The sequence below is a fragment of the Lycium barbarum genome, chromosome 9 (genome assembly GCF_019175385.1).
Source record: "Lycium barbarum isolate Lr01 chromosome 9, ASM1917538v2, whole genome shotgun sequence".
NCBI lineage: Eukaryota > Viridiplantae > Streptophyta > Magnoliopsida > Solanales > Solanaceae > Lycium > Lycium barbarum.
Genome location: NC_083345.1, coordinates 118,644,499 through 118,665,075, shown reverse-complemented (window position 1 = coordinate 118,665,075; position 20,577 = coordinate 118,644,499). Strand labels below are relative to the sequence as shown.

Genomic DNA, 20,577 nt, shown 5'->3' with positions numbered 1-20,577 from the left:
GAACTTCTCTGTGAGAATTGCATCTGGAAATCCATGAGTCGGAGATTGAGCTAGATAATATTTGAACCTTTCCTATGCAGCATATAGTTGTTCCCCTGGAAGTTGTTTAAACCCAAAAATCTTATCCCGAAGCTCAGCCTTTTTGCTGGGTGGGAACCATTTTTTTAGAAAGATATTGGCCAGCTCATTCCAGGTATGAATAGTATTGCTCGGGAGCTTTTCATACCATTCCCTAGCTTGGCCAGCTAAGGAATATTTGAAAACCCGCAGTTGCAGTGCATCAGCAGGAACAACACCTTGAGATTGTTGGGAACATACATGCACGAAATTCTTTAGGTGTCGAAGTGGACAGTCCTCCGAAGAATTTCGGAAATAGCCTTCAAGTTTCAATAGCTGATAGATAGAACTATCAATTTTGAAATTAGCATTTCCTGTTCTCGGGGGAACTACAGCAGAAGCATAATCAGCTTCGTCGATGAATTCTGCAAATACATTCTCATCCTCCTCTTCTTCTGGTGCAGGATGGTTCACTTGGATCCCCCCTTGGTTTCCTTGATTGCGATGGGGTCTTCCAGCCATGTTCACCTGGTTCACTAAAACAGCAAACGAGGTGTGATGGAATAGAAAAAGTTTTAAAGAATAGTACACAACAATTAGTAATTTCTGAACCGTATTCCCCGGCAGCGGCGCCAAAATTTGATACGCTCAAATTACACCTATTAATGGCGTAAAGCGGACGTTGTCAAATATAGTAACCCAACAAGGTTGGGGTCGAATCCCACAGGGAATATGGAGAGAAAAGAGTACTAATCGTATGCGATACCGGTCTTTAAATGCTTTAATCCTATTCCGGATAGTTTGAATTGATTGTTGAATAATGTAATTTAATACTTTGACTTAAAATGTAATTAATGTGAGAGAGAGAGACTAAGGTTGTGTTCCCCAATTTGATTAGATATTATGCTTCAGGTTTCAAAGTGATATACTTCTAATGGTTGTTCTATGAATATGCACTTGGTCTCTTAAAGACTTCTTAATGTTTCCCAACAGTTAAGCAATATTTCCTCTTTATGATTCTTCCGAATATAAAAGAGTTACAATCGAAGAGCGACCAATGATGCCAATTTAGACTTATTCTTATTCCTAAGTTAGTCTATTAAACGAGGGTTAACGCCTCGAGTCATTGTTATTCAATCTTACCAATATTGACTCTCTTTCCCAAGAAAAGTCAATATAATGGCTTCGGCTAATGCTTGCAATCATTACCCAACATTACAACTCAAAGATAGAATAAATAACAACAACCATTATGCATATATCAATAATAGAAACCCATTCACATAATACCCATCATGGGATTCACAACCTTAGAATTAAAATTAGCTACTCATAATGTTTCTTGACAGAAAAAGCTTAAAGATTAACATAATACACTTACAATACTAATACAAGATGGAATGAGAGTGAAGTTGTTGCCTTAAATGCTCCAACCACTTCAAGATTAAAAACCTAGGGTTTATGCCTCTAAAATAAAATCTGAATGATGAATTAAAACCCTACATTATGTATTTATAGAGCAAAAAATCGCGCCAAGTTTCTGGACAAAAATGCCCTTACGCCGCATTGTTACGGACCGTAACTCAGGTTACGGTCCGTCCTTCATTTCGTCATTTGACCACTTTGACGTTACGACCACCATGCGACGGACCGTACCCTGTGTTACGGTCCGTCCTTCTGAAGCGTAAGTGGTGACAATTACTTGGCAACTCTCTGGAATTTTGGATGATGTTATGGTGAAGGGTTACGGACCGTAACATGAGTTACGGACCGTAACACTGAACCGTAACACTGAAGGTTTTATTGAAACTCTCTGGAAATTTAGCTCATGTTACGGTGACATGTTACGGACCGTAACATGAGTTACGGACCGTAACACTCCACCGTAACACTGATGGTTTCAATGAAAACTTTCTGGAAATTCAGGCCCTGTTACGGTTCAAAGGTACGGACCGTAACATGAGTTACGGACCCTGTTACGGTCCGTAACATGAGTTACGGAGCGTCGCTTAGCTCCAATTTGTCCGTTTTTTCAGCATTACTTCTCATTTCCGATCCTTAGTTAATCAACCCTATAAAACACAAAAATAACATAAGAAACAATGTAAAAACACTTAAAATCAAGCAACATGTCTAGTTACAAAGGCATAAAATGTGCTAAAATTCACGGCACATCAGATACTTACTCGGTACGTGTGGATTGTACTTATATTGCACTTGCTACACCCTTTTTGGGGTGTAGATTTTTTCAGGTGATTGACTTGGTATGAAGCGGAATGTGCGATGCTTATCTGGAAGACCTCCTCCCACTTCATTCTGGGACGGAGGTTGATGTCTTAGAACGTAGTGGTAATTTGAAATCTTTAGTCGCTTTTGTACTAGTCTAGACATGGGAAATTATATCGAGTTTGTAATCATATATTGTTGTAATCTTATAAACACTTGAGTTTATTGAATATATCATGAAATCCCGCTGTATTTCTAATTATCTAAAGCTTAAAATGAATTGTTGCTTGATTGACGTGTTATTAAATGAGAGGGTTCACCTACTGAGATGGGTAAAGTAAGTGCCCGCACGGTCCCGAATTGGGTCGTGACAATTTGGCTCGGGATTTGTGCTAGATTTTCTTAATTTTGCTGACCTCTTGGGACCCACTCAACCTAGTATTTACCCTTTTGGGGGTAGATTAACAACTCTTTTGGGGATAGATTAACAACTTTTCACAACTTTGACTTGGCCAACTTGGATCAAACTTTTCTTTTATCTTCTTCTTCGCCAAGAACAACGATGATCATTGAAGAACACTCAAAAACCCAGTGTAGTCTAAATCAACTCATTTTGTCCCAATTTTCAGATCTAAGCTCCTTTCAACCTAGACAATAAATCCCAATTTCAATCGAAGCTCAATTTTACCAAAATCAACTAAACCCACTTTGAGTTCTTCAAGCATTGATGAAACTTCAATGGTGAAAACTTCAAAACCCCCAAATAACTTCAAACTTCGGATTTAAATGCTTTCCACCTCAATGAACTCAAATCTAACTTCAAAAACAAAAAAATTAAACCACAAAAACAATTTTCGATTTTTTTTTATTGTTTGGAATTTTTGAATTTTGAGCCTAGGATTACAAATTGTTGGAACAATCTCTTAGCCTATGCTCTGATACCAAATGATAACAATCAACCTAGGGAAACTCTAAGAATTAAACAAAAACAAAGGAAAACAAAAGATAGATGAAGAATTGGGATTAAGGAATTAGAGGATAGATACTTGACTCACTCTTATAAGCAAATTTAAGTATATAAAACCTAGACCCTCCTATTTTGAATTCAATCAAGGAACCAAAGCAATTTGACCCAAATTAGAAGACTCAATTTGAATCCACAAATGAGTAATCTAAATGAATTCAATGGATAAACAATTCACTTCACAACTTGGAAATCACATTTGAATAATAACCAAACAAACTATATTAAAATTCTCTCAATATGAGTTCACACATTCAAGCTAAGTCTTCCAAATTGATGAAAATAACTATTTATACTAATGCCTATTACACCAAAAGGCCCTAAAGCGACTCTTTTGCAAAAATACCCACATGGGTCTTCAATTGCATCCAAAGTCTCATAACTTGCAATTATGACTTCCAATTGTCATTCTAACCTCATAACTTGCAAGTATAACCTCCAATTGCAATCTTAGCCCTATAGTTTCACTTTTAGCCATGTTGCGCATCTAGCCACTTTGCAACTCTTCCAATGCCAACTCCCAAATGTTGTAAATCCAAGAAGTCTTCTCTCCAATCTCCTCCAAGGATTTCTTTTTCATGAACAAGGCTTGCAACTCTTGAAGTTCTCTTGCTTGAATCCTAGTGTATGATATTGTGCTTGTTGGGTTCATATCACCGAAACTCGCCCCGAAAACGCATTTGAAAACACTGGGAGGAATATAAGGTTCCTTTTGTTTTCTTGTGCATAGTTGTATTCAAAAAGTGCGCGGATTACCCTTCATATGGACTGGTCATTAATTTTTGCCCCTCAAGTTATTGTTCTTAATTTTCCGGCATAGTTTTGTAGTATAACTTAATTTCTATAGAACTATGTCTTAAGACATAACTTTGCTCGAATAGGCATAGCTTCTATGAAAATCCTGTGTTGTAATTTTCTTTTTTTTTTACTCTGCTGTGGTTTGAACCCAAAATGTCAAATATATTTTCAACCAATTTTTTATTACTTAAAGTGCCAAAGGGTAAAAATTAAAGACCAGCTCTTTGAGGGACAAAAATTAAAGACCACCCCAAGATAGGGACAATCGTGCAAATTGGCCGCTGTATTTCTTTCAGCTTTGGGCCATGTTCGGCTGAATGGAATTGGGCTAAGTCATTTATCATTTGGGCTTGAGTTTATGTCGATATGTTTAAAGTCTGCAGGCCCAAACCCGAACCTTCTTTCTCTTTTATCGAGTTGCAATTCGATGAGCTCATTTGTCTCTTTTCTTCGTCTTCTTCTATGCTCTGAAGTTTACTCTGAGAAATCTGAGAGATCGTTTGATTTTGAACATCCCTCCTCAAGATGGAAGGGCACTACTAAAAACTGTCCAAAACTGGTTTTGTAAAAGCCACACGACCTAAACTGATGATCCATAATCCGTCCGTTTTTCCCATTTTTTAGTAGTGGGGAAACGAAGTGACCCCCAACTTGCGAAGAATCAAATGAGAAGGTCCTGACAAAGGTTTCGTTAGTAAATCAACAAGTTGGGCTTCGGATGGGTCAAAAGAAAGGGAAATGAGGCCAGAAAGATACTACTACCAAACAAAATGGCAGTCGAGCTTGACATGTTTGGCATGCTCATGGAAGACGGGATTCCTGACTATTTGTATAGCCACTAATTGACTGTCAGAATGAATGGGAATGGGTCTCTGATAGGTGTATATCAAATTTAACCAGTCACTATAAAAGCCAAAAAAATAAATAAATCAGAATGAATGAGGCATCACAGAGAGGTAATTTAACTACACAAGTCTGATGGCTTGTGCTTTGATAAAAATAAATAAATCACAGAGAGGTAATTTGACTGTATTACATTTGCGGAAACTTAGTCCAATTAACTTTATTCTGAGTTTTATTTTTATTTTCAGCATAAATCCAATTAATTTCAATTTTTTTTATATCTAATGTAGTACTCTGTTTGTCGCAATTCATGTGGCACAATTCATATTTCAAGAGAGTCAAATTTCTTAACATTCACCTCTGAACTCATACATATATAAATCCTTAAGTTTCCTAAAATAGACTTACATATTTGGAAACTCCATAAAGAAGTATTATAAGTAATAATTTAAAATATTTAAAAGACATATGAAATATTATAGTCAATGAAAAATTCAAACTCTTTTTTCAAACTCTCAAATTCGAAAAGTGCTACTTACATTGAAACGAAGGGAGTAGAAAGGCTTCAAACAAAAAGTGAGCGACGCCATTTTTTTAGCCAATAATGTTAAATTCGCAGCAAATTGGGTTGGTTCACTTTAACTTCACTTTAGTATATAAAATTATTAAATAATTTTTTATGACGAACAACTCACTCAACTTATCTTAACAACTCACTCAACTTATCTAAGTATCACAAATATTACTAAATAGTTTTTGTTACCAAAACGTCACTCAACTTTGCGTAAGTATCACAAAAAATTATTAGGAGGAAACAAAAAGGACATTATATATGATACTCAGGCAAAGTCAACTGACTTTTTTGTTACAAAAGATTTTTTTAGTGACTTCTTGTTATTCTTAGGCAAGCTTGAATGTCTTTTTTGCTATAAAAAATAGTTTAATGACTTTTCTGTGATACTTAAGCAAAATTTATTAGTACTTTTTTTGTGTTAAAAAAATAATTTAACGACTTTGATGTAATAAAACAAAAATTGAGTGGAAATCTATGAATTTTATTCTGAGTTTTATTTTTATTTCTGCATAAATCCTATTAATTTCAATTTATTTTCCAAGTTTTTTGACATCTAACATAGCACTCTCTTTGTCCCAATTTATGTGGCACAGTTCAAATTTCAAGAGTAAATTTTTTTTATTTACACCTATGAATTCATACATAAATCCTTAAGCATTCTAAAATAAAATTCCATATTTGGAAACTCCGAAAAGAAGTATTATAAATTACAATAATTAACAATTCAAAATATTTAATAGCATATGAAAGAATTGCGGTTAATTAAAACTTCAGACTCTCAAAATTCATAAAGTGCCACATAAATTGAAACGAAAGGAGTAAAAATGATTCAAAGAAAAAAGTGAGCTACGACGTCTTTTTAGGCAATAATTTTAAATATTCGCAGAAAATTGGATTGGTTCACTCAACTTTGATGCAATAAAATAGAATAGAAAACCCCAAATTAAACTCAATGCATCAATGCCAAATCTGTATACATCTTTATAAAGTGAGGAAACTAGCTGCAGTTTTAGAATAAAAATGGCTTGTTAATTACCCTTACACCAAAGTTCCATTACTTCTTTTATGGTTTATCAGCGTTGTGCTTATGACAAGTGCTTTGGGTATTGTAATAGTTGATGAGCATTTTAGTAATGGCCTCCCCCAAAATACCCCTTTGCTCAAAGTTCATTGTAAATCTAATAATGATGATCTTGGAGTTCACACACTTAACGTGGGTGAAAAATATTATTTCTGAGAGTTGCTAAATGACCACATCAATTTGACCCAAATTTGGCCACATTTATGTAAAAATCATCATATCCTCTATTGTACAATTTTAAATTAAGATAAACTTTGAGAAAAAAAGATAGAAATGACATTAAGTAAGCATAAATTGTTAAATTTGTCCTAAATAATCATATGAATTTACCTCATTTGGGTCATTGTGGCCAAAATAGTGTGGCCAAAAGACCTTATTCATTATTTCTCATTCCATGTAAATGTCTTGGGCAGAAGTGATTTTCATTGCAATCTTGCATGGGGTCCAAAGTTTCGGGATTTTGATGTTTATAATAAACGTAGGGGCTTTTGTAAATCTCGTAAGTTTTTTCAGGTTCATATTTATTGTACTTGGTTGATGAAGGATTCTGGTATATATGTAGCTCTTAATCAGAATCCTTCACCTAGTGACTTCCGATTTGCCTATCCTTGGTCGTAAGCATTAGGGATTTATTACATTTCTGTGTTTAATTCCAATGTCTTCATAAATTAAAGTTATATACATATTATACTTGTGCCCTCTCTCCCACCCCTCCCCAAACTTCACACACCGAAATAATAAATAGAGCACGTGGATATTCATTTTTTCTTACAATCATTTTTTTCCTACCCAAGAAAAGCGCGGGCGTACACTTTCTCTATATTGGGTAGGCGTTTGGTCATAGGATTCGGGACTCCAATTTCAAGTTTTGAGTTGAAATAAGTGTTTGCTTATGAAATTTGCACAAAATCTCAATTTAATTTCAAATCATGATTTAAAAAGTAGGATTTCAAATTATTTTGTATAAATAATAAACTTGACCCATCAGTTTATATTTTGTAAAAGAAGACCTATCATTTTAAATTTTGTACAAAAGACTCATACTCGACGCAAAGAGATTGTTCGTATCATGTGAACAAATTATATGAAAGAAAGGCTAGTAACTATTATTGTTGAATTTTTGGACCAGTGGATCTTGTAAAACTATGTGTATTTGAAAATTTGTAATAACATATAATCGCAAACATTTATTTATATGAGGAACATGGAATTATGTGATTTATTAATGCGACACCTTAGGATATTTTGATACCTTGTTTATGAACTATGATTTGGTCATTTTCTAAGATTGTATGAAAGTTGGGGACATATTGATAGTTTTCACAAATTGTGTGTTTTAAATATTTATTTAAAAAAAGTACAACTTAAGAAATTCAAATTAAATGCCGAAATAAAATTTCAATTTCAAATTAATCTGATTTTAAATCAGTCTTTCATTTTAAGTATTAAAGCTTTAATTGGCGCGGTTCCGGTTTGATTCTCTATACACATGCAAATGCATTAAAGTAATATTCAGATTGATTCTATCCCAATTAATGCGATATACTTTTTTTTTTTTTTTTGAGTCAAATGCTTAATAACACATAATCTTTTATATAGTTTGATATTACTTTGTTATCTAGAGACAAATGACGGTTATTCAGTTGCTAAAGCACCACCACCTACGATCGATAGATCCAAGATTCGAATCACGTTAGAGGGAAAGTGTGAAAACACTATAGATCTTTTAAAATGAGGGTAAAACAAACTCTATTGAATTGGGAATGTCAAGATGTTAATTTGAGATTAAGGCAGTTACGAAAAAGTGATTGAAACTTCATAATTGGCATGGGGCAAAGTGAAATGTCTAGATTTCGGTCTTAAATAGCGTCTTACCTTTCTACTCCCTCTTTCTTTTTTTTTTTTTGGGCGAAAATTCGTCATCTCAAATTATATATTTTTTTTAAAAAAAATTAAAGGCCACTAGGTTTTGTGCCACCCAGTGGCTATTTTATTAATAAAGTAAAGGTTCAACAAAAACAAAAGGTCTTTGAAAACGTGAAACACAACAGAAAGCAAATAGACTTAAGCTAAGTGAGTGCAGCCATTGAAGTCAATTTGAGCGGCCCGTTGCTGGTGATGATTTAGCCTTCGTCCCTCCACAAAATTCCATCTTTGAAGCTCCTTGAACACAGGTTTGTTGCTTGATCTCCCTACTGATTTCTCCCATTTGTACTTCGATATTTGTGTCGATTTCTCCCATCTCAAATTATATTCATCTTTGGTGTGGTGGCTTTTATATATATATACTAGCAATGGAAGCCCGTGCATCATTCAATTCAATAAAAAGTATAGAAGCTATTTACAGTTGCATAAAACTGCTTCAGTCAACTAGGAGACTGATAAAAATAAGCTACAAATGTAAGTGTAAAAAGGAAGCATTTAGTATTCTCAGGTGAAGACTCCTTTTATGCTGTAGTTCTTAATTATGCTAATTCTTCCATCAGATTCAGCTTGTGCCATAAGACATCCTACATCAATGGCACCTCAAAGTATGTTTTATTCTTCCATCAAATCCAACTTATCTCGTATCACATTTTACCATAATGACACCTTAGTTGCATGCTTATCCTGTAAAAGGTTTGTTATCCTCCCGTGTTCAGAACTGTCGTAAAGCAAAATCAGAAACTGGAAATAAAACCAGTAAGTAGAAAATGAAAAAAAAAAATTGTGTGAATAAAATTAACAAATATCCGAGACCACAGAATTCACTGTGTGTCCTTAAGGAATTTAACCCCCTCACTGTACCCGAGGTTACGAATTATTTCCTCCCAGGATATAACGGATATACCTGTCGTAGGAGTGGAAAAATTGTACAGTAGTCGAAAATTGAGGCATTGCCTCAGTTTATATAGCCTCGAACATGCCTGTTCAGAATAGGCTTGGTGGCTGTTCGGAAAGGCCATGCCTTTTCCGCGAAAATTTAATTATTTATTAATTAATATTTTACGGCGGAAATAACAAAATAATTTCAGAAAATGAAGATTGAATTTAAATAAATTTGATCCAAAAAGATTATCAATCAATCAGACCAAATCCGAAGCCGAGCCGAGCGACGACGACGGCGTGAGGGGAGTTCCTCTTCTTGACCCTTTAAGAACTAGAGGAAGTGCTTTCTAATATAAGCACATAACTTTCCCTTTCTACCACCAATGTGGTACAAGACTCCTTTTCAAAGGAACTTTGCTTTGAACTTCATTTTCCTTCCATTATCTTTTTCCCTCCATTTCTCATTCACACCAACTTAGCTAGCTTTAATCATTAACTAGCTTTAACAATCCCCCACATGAATGGGGAATGGCTATATGATGGAAAAACATGCATGACAAAAATACTGTGTGATTCGTAAGCAAGGATTAATCGCATCTGGATAAGTAGATTTCTCTTTGAACTTTCCGTAGTGAACATATGTCGGATATACTCGGTCAATCGGTAGATTTGATATCTTTGAACCGTCGAGCTTTGGTGTATACCTAGACAACCACATGTCACACAATTAACCCTTTAACCATCTTTGGTTCTCATTGTTTTGTTCGTTTCAGCCATGAACACTGCCTGGTTCATAAGTACGTAGAGAATTGGCCTCACAGAATTCTCCTTGAAGCGGCTTACACTTCACACTTACATAGGTGATTTCCAAATGTGTCATCCCGTAGATACACTATTTGATATACCCCGTATCAAACTTAGAAACCATTAAAAAGCCGTAATGCTTTATCCTGGTACTGAACATTGTCTCATCACGAGAATGGACCAAAAAGTTATTGTGACAATGTTGAACCGTCATCAATGACTTTGTTTGATCTCTTTGAACCTAGATCTTGGGATCTCCAGTCTTCTCGGTAGAGTTACCGCCAAGATGACTTGTCCTCGGCCAAAGTCCCATTCCCCTCGATGATCTTTCAACCACCTCTCTAGTTAGGCCTTTAGTTAGTGGATCCGACACATTATCTCTTGACTTAACATAGTCAATTGTGATAATTCCACTAGAGAGTAGTTGTCTAACGGTATTATGTCTTCGTCGTATGTGACGAGACTTTCCGTTGTACATAACGCCCCTGGCTCTTCCTATTGCCGCTTGGCTATCACAATATATGCATATAGGAGCCAACGGTTTGGGCCAAAATGGAATATCTTCTAAGAAATTCCGGAGCCATTCAGCTTCTTCACCGGCTTTGTCTAAAGCTATGAACTCAGATTCCATTGTAGAGCGGGCGATACATGTCTGTTTGGATGACTTCCAAGACACTGCTCCTCCACCTATGGTAAAAACATATCCACTTGTGGATTTAGTTTCAGTTGAACCGGTGATCCAATTTGCATCACTGTATCCTTCAATAACTGCAGGATACCTATTATAATGCAAAGCAAAGTTTTGAGTATGTTTCAAATACCCCAAAACTCGTTTCATTGCCAGCCAATGATTTTGGTCGGGATTACTAGTGTAGCGACTTAGTTTACTTATAGCACACGCAATATCAGGTCGCGTACAGTTCATGATATACATCAAACTTCCCAACACTCTAGCATAATCAAATTGAGAGTGACTTTCACCTTTATTCTTTACAAGAGCAAGGTTCATATCAATTGGCGTCTTTGCAACTTTAAAGTCCAAATATTTGAACTTTTCAAGTACCTTTTCAATATAATGAGATTGTGACAATGCTAGACCTTGAGGAGTCTTATGGATTTTAATTCCCAGAATTAAATCGACAACTCTTAAGTCTTTCATATCAAACTTGCTAGCAAGCATGCGCTTGGTAGCATTTATGTTAGCAATGTCGTTACTCATTATCAACATATCATCCACGTACAAACAAACAATGACGATGTGGTTCGGAGTGTTCTTAATGTAGACACATTTATCACACTCATTTATCTTGAATCCATTTGACAGCATCGTATGGTCAAATTTTGTATGCCACTGTTTGGGTGCTTGTTTTAGTCCGTAAAGAGACTTAACAAGTCGACACACCTTCTTCTCTTTCCCTGGAACTACAAACCCTTCAGGTTGTTCCATGTAAATTTCTTCCTCTAACTCTCCATTTAGGAAGGCTGTTTTCACATCCATTTGATGGATTTCAAGACCGTACACGGCGGCTAACGCTACTAACACCCGAATAGATGTAATCCTCGTTATCGGCGAGTATGTATCAAAGTAATCAAGACCTTCTTATTGTCTAAAACCTTTAACAACTAGTCTTGCCTTATATTTATCAATACTACCATCAACTCTCATTTTCCGCTTGAAAATCCATTTGGAACCTAAAGGTTTATTCCCTGGAGAAAGATCAACCAATTCCCAAGTATGGTTGTCTAATATGGATTCTAGCTCACTATTGATTGCCTCTTTCCAAAATTGAGCTTCCGATGAAGACATAGCTTCATTGAAAGTTCGAGGCTCATTTTCCAACAAAAATGTTAGAAACTCTGGTCCAAAGGAAGTAGATGTCCTTTGACGTTTGTTGCGTCTTGGATTCCCCTTATCAGGAATATTTTCCTTTGTTTCTTCCCGAGGTCATTTAGATTCTTTGCTAGACGACTCACATTCCTTTTTATACGGATATATGGTTTCAAAGAAGTCAGCATTATCTGATTCAATTACTGTATTCACCTGAATGTCGGGATTTTCAGATTTGTGAACCAGAAACCGATATGCCTTACTATTTGTGGCATATCCTATAAAAACACAATCAACGGTTTTAGGTCCTATTTTTACCCTTTTGGGTTTAGGAACTTGCACCTTGGCTAAACACCCCCACACTTTGAAGTATTCCAAATTGGGCTTCCTTCATTTCCACTTTTCGTATGGAATTGATTTTGTTTTGCTATGGGGCACTCGATTGAGTATTCGGCTAGCTGTTAGAATAGCTTCCCCCCACAAGTTCTGGGGTAACCCAGAACTTATTAATAGGGCATTCATCATTTCTTTTAGTGTTCGATTCTTCCTTTCTGCAATTCCGTTTGATTGTGGCGAGTAAGGGGCAGTCGTTTGATGAATAATACCATATTCCAAACATATTTGTTCAAAAGGAGATTCATATTCACCGCCCCTATCACTCCTTATCATTTTAATCTTTTTGTTAAGTTGAGTCTCAACTTCAGTTTTGTATTTCCTGAATGCTTCAATTGCTTCATCTTTACTATTAAGTAAATAAACGTAGCAATACCGCGTACTATCGTCAATAAAAGTTATGAAGTACTTCTTTCCACCGCGAGATGGGATTGACTTCATGTCACAAATATCTGTATGGATTAAGTCTAAAGGACTTGAATTCCTTTCAATTGACTTATAAGGATGTTTAACATACTTAGATTCAACACAGATTTGACATTTTGATTGATTGCATTCAAACTTAGGCAATACTTCCAAACTAATCATTTTTCGCAAGGTTTTATAATTGACATGTCCTAAACGTGAATGCCATAAATCATTTGACTCAATCAAGTATGACGAAGCAGAAACTTTAGTATTATTAGCAACAACCATTACATTCAGTTTGAAAAGGCCCTCTGTAAGGTAACCTTTTCCTATGTACATCTCGTTCTTACTTATTACAACCTTGTCAGAAACATAAACACACTTAAAACCATTCTTCACTAGAAGTCCGGTAGATACTAGATTTTTCCTAATTTCAGGAATATGACAGACGTTGTTGAGAGTCACCACCTTGCCAGAGGTCATCTTCAACAGGATCTTTCCATAACCTTCAATCTTGGCCGTTGCAGAATTTCCCATGTAAATGGTCTCGTCGGGCCCGGCGGGAGCATATGAAGCAAATGCTTCTCTAACAGCACAAATGTGGCAAGTGGCGCCAGAGTAAATCCACCACTCCTTCGGATTTCCCACTAGGTTGCACTCAGACAACATAGCGCACAAGTCATCAACCTCATCGTTTGTTTCAACCATATTAGCCTGACCCTTCTTCTTTTCCTTCTTCGGAGCACGACAGTCTGCAGCTCTGTGTCCGATTTTTCCACAATTGTGGCAGTTTCCCTTGAATTTCTTCTTGTTGGGATAGTTCCTTGGTCCCGATGCCTTTTTCCTCTTTTTCAGATTAGTTGGGGCAGTTTCAACAATATGTGCTCCCCCTATGGTTGATCTCCCATTTGCCTTCTTCTCCGCTGCCTTGTTATCTTCCTCGATTCTCAACCGAACAATGAGATCTTCCAGTGTCATCTCCTTTCGCTTGTGTTTCAAGTAATTTTTGAAGTCCTTCCATGAAGGAGGAAACTTCTCTATCACTGCCGCAACTTGAAACGCCCCACTAATCACCAAACCTACACCAAACAATATATAAGTAATAGTGTACTGAATACTTTCGACAAATGTATTAAGCAGATTTATACCTTCAGCGAGGAGATCGTGGATGATAACCTGCAACTCTTGAACTTGAGTAACAATAGACTTGCCATCTACCATTTTGTAGTCCAGAAACTTGGCAGCGATAAATTTCTTTAGTCCAGCATATTCTGTTTTATATTTCTTTTCCAACGCATCCCATAACTCTTTTGATGTTCGCACATTGCTATAGACGTTGTAAAGATCATCCTCCAGTCCGCTAGGAATATAATTCTTGCACAAAAAATCTGAGTGCTTCCATGCCTCAGTTATAACAAAACGTTCATTCTCAGGTGTTGATTCCGGCAGAACCGGAACGTCCTCCTTAATAAACTTTTGAAGGCTTAAAGTAGTTAAATAGAAGAACATCTTTTGTTGCCATCGTTTGAAATCAATCCCGGTGAATTTTCCGGGCTTCTCTGCCGGAGCCGGTGCTGGTGCGGTACGACTGGAGGACGCAACATTGCTCGTAGAACCAACCACGGGGGCTGGTGTGGCATTAGCAGTAGCAGTAGCATTCAAATTTGGAATTTGGTCTCCCATTTCTCTCGTAGGAAACAACAGAAAAATTTAATAAACAGTGAATCAGTTTAAATTCAAAAAATGTTCGAACTGAATATGTTTTGATAGCAATAAATATAATACACAACAGTGAAGATTTTATTTCTTCAAACCGAATCAAGTTTACACAAGACAGATTTAAAACCTTCAAACAGAATGTAGGAAACTGTATGTTGTATACTTGATGAAGTTTTTATATCTTCAAATCAAGTATCCAAATGAGTAGAAAGTTCTGAAAACTTTAATCTCAACCGGAGTAGAAAATCTGAAGATTTTGGTCTCCAAGCAACATACAAGTTCGTTACATGCAAACGACAAAGACACAAGTTTCTTTTATTTTGTGGACAACACTGTTTTATGTTAACGAAAACAATTTTTTTTTTCTTTCAAATAGCGTTCTGTAAACGTTAAACAACAACAAATGAACACAGAAATAGTTGTTAAATTCCTTAAGCTTGTTATCCTCCCGTGTTCAGAACTGTCGTAAAGCAAAATCAGAAACTGGAAATAAAACCAGTAAGTAGAAAATGAAAAAAAAAAAAACTGTGTGAATAAAATTAATAAATATCCGAGACCACAGAATTCACTGTGTGTCCTTAAAGAATTTAACCCCCTCACTGTACCCGAGGTTACGAATTATTACCTCCCAGGATATAACGGATATACCTGTCATAGGAGTGGCGGTACCTCAAACGCCTACGACTTCGGCGAACTCAAATTTGGCAACGAAACACAGTAAGACTCGATAGTTTTATTTGTGGAGAAAGAATGCAGAATATGTAATGCAAGGAAAAATTGTACAATAGTCGAAAATTGAGGCATTGCCTCAGTTTATATAGCCTCGAACATGCCTGTTCAGAATAAGCTTGGTAGCTGTTCGGAAAGGCCATGCCTTTTCCGAAAAATAAGAACGTTGGGGAATTTTTTTTTTTCCTTTAAATTTTATTCCGCAAAAATTTAATTATTTATTAATTAATATTTTACGGCGGAAATAACAAAATAATTTCAGAAAATGAAGATTGAATTTAAATAAATTTGGTCAAAAAAGATTATCAATCAATCAGATCATTTGACCAAATCAAAAACCAAAGCCGAACGACGACAACGGCACAAGGGGAGTCCCTCTTCTTGACCCTTTAAGAGCTAGAGGAAGTGCTTTTTAATATAAGCACATAACTTTCCCTTTCTATCACCAATGTGGTACAAGGCTCCTTTTCAAAGGAACTTTGCTTTGAACTTCATTTTCCTTCCATTATCTTTTTCCCTCCATTTCTCATTCACACCAACTTAGCTAGCTTTAACAAGATTTAGAATAGTAATTAAATTAACTCAAGATATACTGATATCTGAAAGAGTGTCAAAGGTTAAAGCTCCTCATTTTGTGGACTTGGAGAATTAGCTTTACTAAATTAGCTTATCAGCTAAAGTTTTTCTTTTCCTTCTCAACAACGACGAACATATCAGATAACTCCTATTCTCAGAAAGATTTTCAAGAACTCAACTTTCCCAATTAGCAACATATCATCCTCTGCCAGATCATGTTCAACATAAATACATAATCCACATGCTTCAAAAAAGAGGGACTGGGTAGGCCAATGAACGTTTTTACTATACAGGCAAATGATAGTTGTGGCATGAAAAATGAAAAGAAAACCAGTGAAACATGCTAACGTCTTCCCAAGAACTATGCACAGAGAATAACCAATTCAAGAGAAGCATAATAGCAACACGGACTTTCATTTACTTAGCATAATTGGTTGGACAAAATACCCCCATAAGCAGATTGTGTTGGACCAAGAATCGTGATATTAAAATATCACATATTTTCTTTCGAGAGAAAAGCACTTATCACTGGTGCTGCAATCAAAGTTAAACCACACAAAAAACTTCTGAACCTCTCTTATAACAAGATAAGTCGTAAAACTCCAGTAAACGAACTCGCAGTAAGATTTAAGAGGCATAACACTTGTACATACCAAAATCAACAAACCAAATCATGTCAACGATACTCTAAGACTCGGTAAAAAGCGCAAAAATGCATCTTTGGTGAAAGGAGAGGAGCAAAAGGTTCACGTAGTTGAGAAGATAAATTTAATGCTTCAATGTGTATTCCCGTAGTAGAAGTTCAAAAAGGACTCCAAGTTGAAATATTACTTGGAGTGGAAAAATAATAATTTGACGCGTGTAATGGTGAATAACTTATGTCTGGCAGGTAGACGATTTAAACCGATGAAGCAAGACCAATACCTCTACTAAAATTAGCATATCAGTTGGAACTAACCTTTTTTTTTTTTTTTTTTTTTTCCTTTTCAACAGTGAGATAACTCCAATTCTCAAAAAGATTTTCTTAGAACCCAACTTTCAGAATTAGCATTTGTGAACTTCTCCCATTAGTAAAACTTTTGTCTTCATGCCTTCTCTGCCCATAAGTATGTCTTTGTGTTATATTCTGCCCTTTAGAGCATATGTATTCACATAGTAGTCCTCAAGGCTTTTCTCTGATGCAGAAGGAAGGTAAGCTTTGCTTAGACTTCATCTAACTCACAACTTGGTATATTTTGGTGAAAAAGACTGGTTGAAGATTGTATTATCTAAAAACTGGTAAATTCTTCATAGGCTTTCCTGAAAAGAGCAAAAGAATTTCTTAGAATGTGTTATGTTGTCCAGTGTGACCAGGCATCATAAATGAATAACACGAAGCCTAAGCTAGAGAAATCTATGATAATTTATAATGCTCGCAAGAGTGCACTATGAATTTGCAACTTTTAGTTACCCTTTCTCATCTGGATGTAATGGTTCAAACACACAGCTATTGCATTCAAATACAATGCCAGATGACATATAAAGATAAAGAGCTCTCATAAAGAAATTTTCTTTACACATGAGCAAGTTGATAGCCTATTTTTCACCAACACATCTTTAGGCATTAAACTAAGCATTTTATAGAACATCATCATAGTCCTTTTTAACATGCTAAAGCATAAGAACAAAATGATTGCATTTTCCATTGGCGGCAGATTGTTGGCATCATATACTCCTCTCCTCAATTGATGAGAATAATCATTTTTATTTACAATTCACCACAATCATTTTTATTTACAATTCACCTTTAGCGTTTGAAAAGATCATTTGACAGAAAATACAACTCACTCTTGAATCATCCACCATAAAGTGCATCTCGAAGTACACATGAACTGATGCACATATAAATGAAATAGGATCTATTTGACGTTAGAGAACTAATGTGTTTCTTGTTACAATAATCAACTTCCCCAGAATAAAGATTACTGGCCTCAATAGCCTTAGTATATTAACGACAAATTACATTGAAAGCTCAAATAAAGAGGTAGGAAAATACCTTATGCGCGCTACTGGTTCAAGGTTGCTAAGCTTTTCTTGAGTCACCTGCAGTCCAAATTATACACAGACATGTTGCTAAGGAAAGAGCTAATCTTTTGGCTACCAAAACCTTGCACATGATCAATACAGCTTAAATATAAGTTTAAAGCAAACTAAATTAATTGATTTACAACATGGTCGAGGCCAATTAATACTTCTTTCATGTTGCACTACGCTGCAAATCTAAGAAAGTATATGATACACTAAATGATAGTAAATAATTTGAAGTAAAATGCAGCATAAGGAGGTATATGGTTTTTATCGCTATAACATGATAAGGAAGTTTTAGAACCTAAAATCCCAAAAGAAAAGGTTTTTCCACCAAGTCAATCGGATAAAAGTTCAACATGCACCTCACCTGAACAGATAATCCATCAATACAGTGAGATGAAAACATGCTCGACCAATTTGTAGGAGAAGAAATCGCTGAACCCAATGATTTAGATAGCCGTAGCAAGAGAACAAATGGAAGTATACCATTTCAATAGCCTAAAAAAAGAAAATCATCAAAATTAAAAGTTAGCAATTTCCATAAATCCATAGTTTGAACTCCATAAACAACATAGGCTCCACTAATCGAGGGATATTTGTAGAGAATTTTTCATTGTTTGAGATAAATATGCATAATAAGAAGTGTTTATCAGTACAATTAGCCTGCAGAGAACAGAAAATCAAAACTTATGGAAATAAGCACATAATACAAACACTTACAGAACTAAAACAAAGAATTAATTGGTTGATGAAGCAAAGACAATTTAACCCATCAGACCGACAATGATGCAATGGCTTTGTCACTGAAATGGTCTCAGTGTCCACAATATTCAGATTGGCATTCACCCGCCGGTCAAAAATATGAGCTTTATGCGTCTATTTTTAGCAAACTAACAGATTTTACATAAAAAAAGGAGGAAAAAAAACAAAACCCATCAGAATAAAATCACAAAAACTAATAGCAAACTAACAGATTTTCATCAAAAGAAGAGGAATGCGATCTAATTAACAAAGAAATTTTTAGAATGGACTCACCAAACTAATAGCAAAAGTCTAATTTTAACATGAAAAATTAAAGGAAGAAAAATCTCAGATTCACAGTACCAACTAGGGTCGGCATAAATACCGAAAATCGAAAAATCAAATGGAATCGAACCGAAACTTCAACAAACCGACCTGAACCGAACTACTTGGTTCGGTGTTTGGTGTCCACCGTCAAAAAATCGAAACCGAAATAGCCGAATCGAAGTTTGATAAAACTGAACCGAAAAACCAAATGTCCACCGAAATTTAATACATTAACCAAAAAAATTAAAATAGTCCAAGTCCATTAAGTTTAAAGCCAGAAAAAACCCTATTGTAACAAGTCCTCTTTTGCATTTGTGCTTTTGTATTATAATTTTTCAATTCAGTTAAGAAAATCAAATATTCTTAACAAAGAAAAGTAACTAGAATGTGTCTTTAGATTAATATATGTTCTTTATGTGTTTTCTTAATTATTCTTACGATATGTATATAACACCTAATAATCCTATATCATGATTATAATTTTCTGTTTTTGTGTATCCTATTTGTTTGATTTTAATTTTAATTTATCAGTTTTATATTTTATTGTTTTTAAGAATACGAATTAGTGTCAATGAAATCGCTTCTAATATCGTATAAAAAAATCGAATTGAAAAAAATCGAAACCGAACCGAATCGAACTTTAAAAAACCGAAACCGAAAGAACCGAACCGAACTAGTTTGATTAGGTATTCGGTGTCCACCTTCAAAAAATCGAACCCGAAATAGCCAAACCGAAATTTGATAAAATCGAACCGAAAAATCGAACACCTGCCCTTAGTACCAACTACTTTATCGAACCGAAAAATCGAACGCCCGCTCCTAGTACCAACTACATAAATCAAAGAAGATTATCTTTTGAAAACATACAATAGAAAGAGTTAGATAACTGAGAAGGAAGCACAAGGAAAGAGCCATTTCCGGCGATTTGCCCAAAAACCCAGTTAAATTTGTCGATCGCTTTTAAAATCAATTGTAGTATAGTATAGGTTTTCATAGTCAAGAAGCTTAAGTAGAATCATAAAAGAAAAGACAGAAAGCACGACAGGAAAGGGTAACAAATATAAGAAGTAGACGGAAGAAGAAAGAGACGAAGCCGTCTGAAACATTTTTTGTTTATGAGTTTTGTGAAAATTGGTTTTGTTTAAAGGGGCAGTGGCGAAGCCAGAATTTATAAGGGAGTTCAAAAATATAAATAAGTCATAAATGAAGAAGTTAAGGGGTTCAACGTTTACTATATATACATAAAAAATAATTTTCATCTTGTATATACAGTGTAATTTTTTACCGAAGGAGGTTCGAATGAACCCTGGGCTCTTACTAAGTCCGCCCCTGAAAGGGGGACACGTGCTGGTGAAAAATGTAAATACACGTGTTAAAAGAGAAATAAGCCAGGTTTGTTGTATAACTCAAACAACTCTTTGTACAATATGGACATGCTGTGTTCGTACCTCTTAGAGGCTTAGACATAACAGAAATTAATATATATATCTATATTAATCCGGGCTTGAAAACTGTGCAATTCAAAAAATGACCCATGGAGGGTACATATAGACCAGGCATGACTCAACAAGGAC

General features: G+C 35.4%; 1 long non-coding RNA gene and 1 other non-coding gene across 2 annotated transcripts; one reads left to right on the top strand and one right to left on the bottom strand.

Annotated features, from left to right (window-relative positions):
* The first annotated feature begins 28 nt into the window (after positions 1–28).
* LOC132612484 (small nucleolar RNA R71) lies at positions 29–135 on the top strand. The gene has a single exon (XR_009571839.1). It is a non-coding gene; the product is annotated as a small nucleolar RNA R71 (small nucleolar RNA).
* Positions 136–15,504: 15,369 nt separating this feature from the next.
* LOC132612353 (uncharacterized) lies at positions 15,505–20,108 on the bottom strand. The gene is made up of 4 exons (XR_009571722.1): positions 18,656–20,108; positions 18,303–18,433; positions 17,904–17,950; positions 15,505–17,167 (listed from the first exon to the last, which is right to left on the bottom strand). It is a non-coding gene; the product is annotated as an uncharacterized LOC132612353 (long non-coding RNA).
* Between the last annotated feature and the right edge of the window lie 469 nt (positions 20,109–20,577).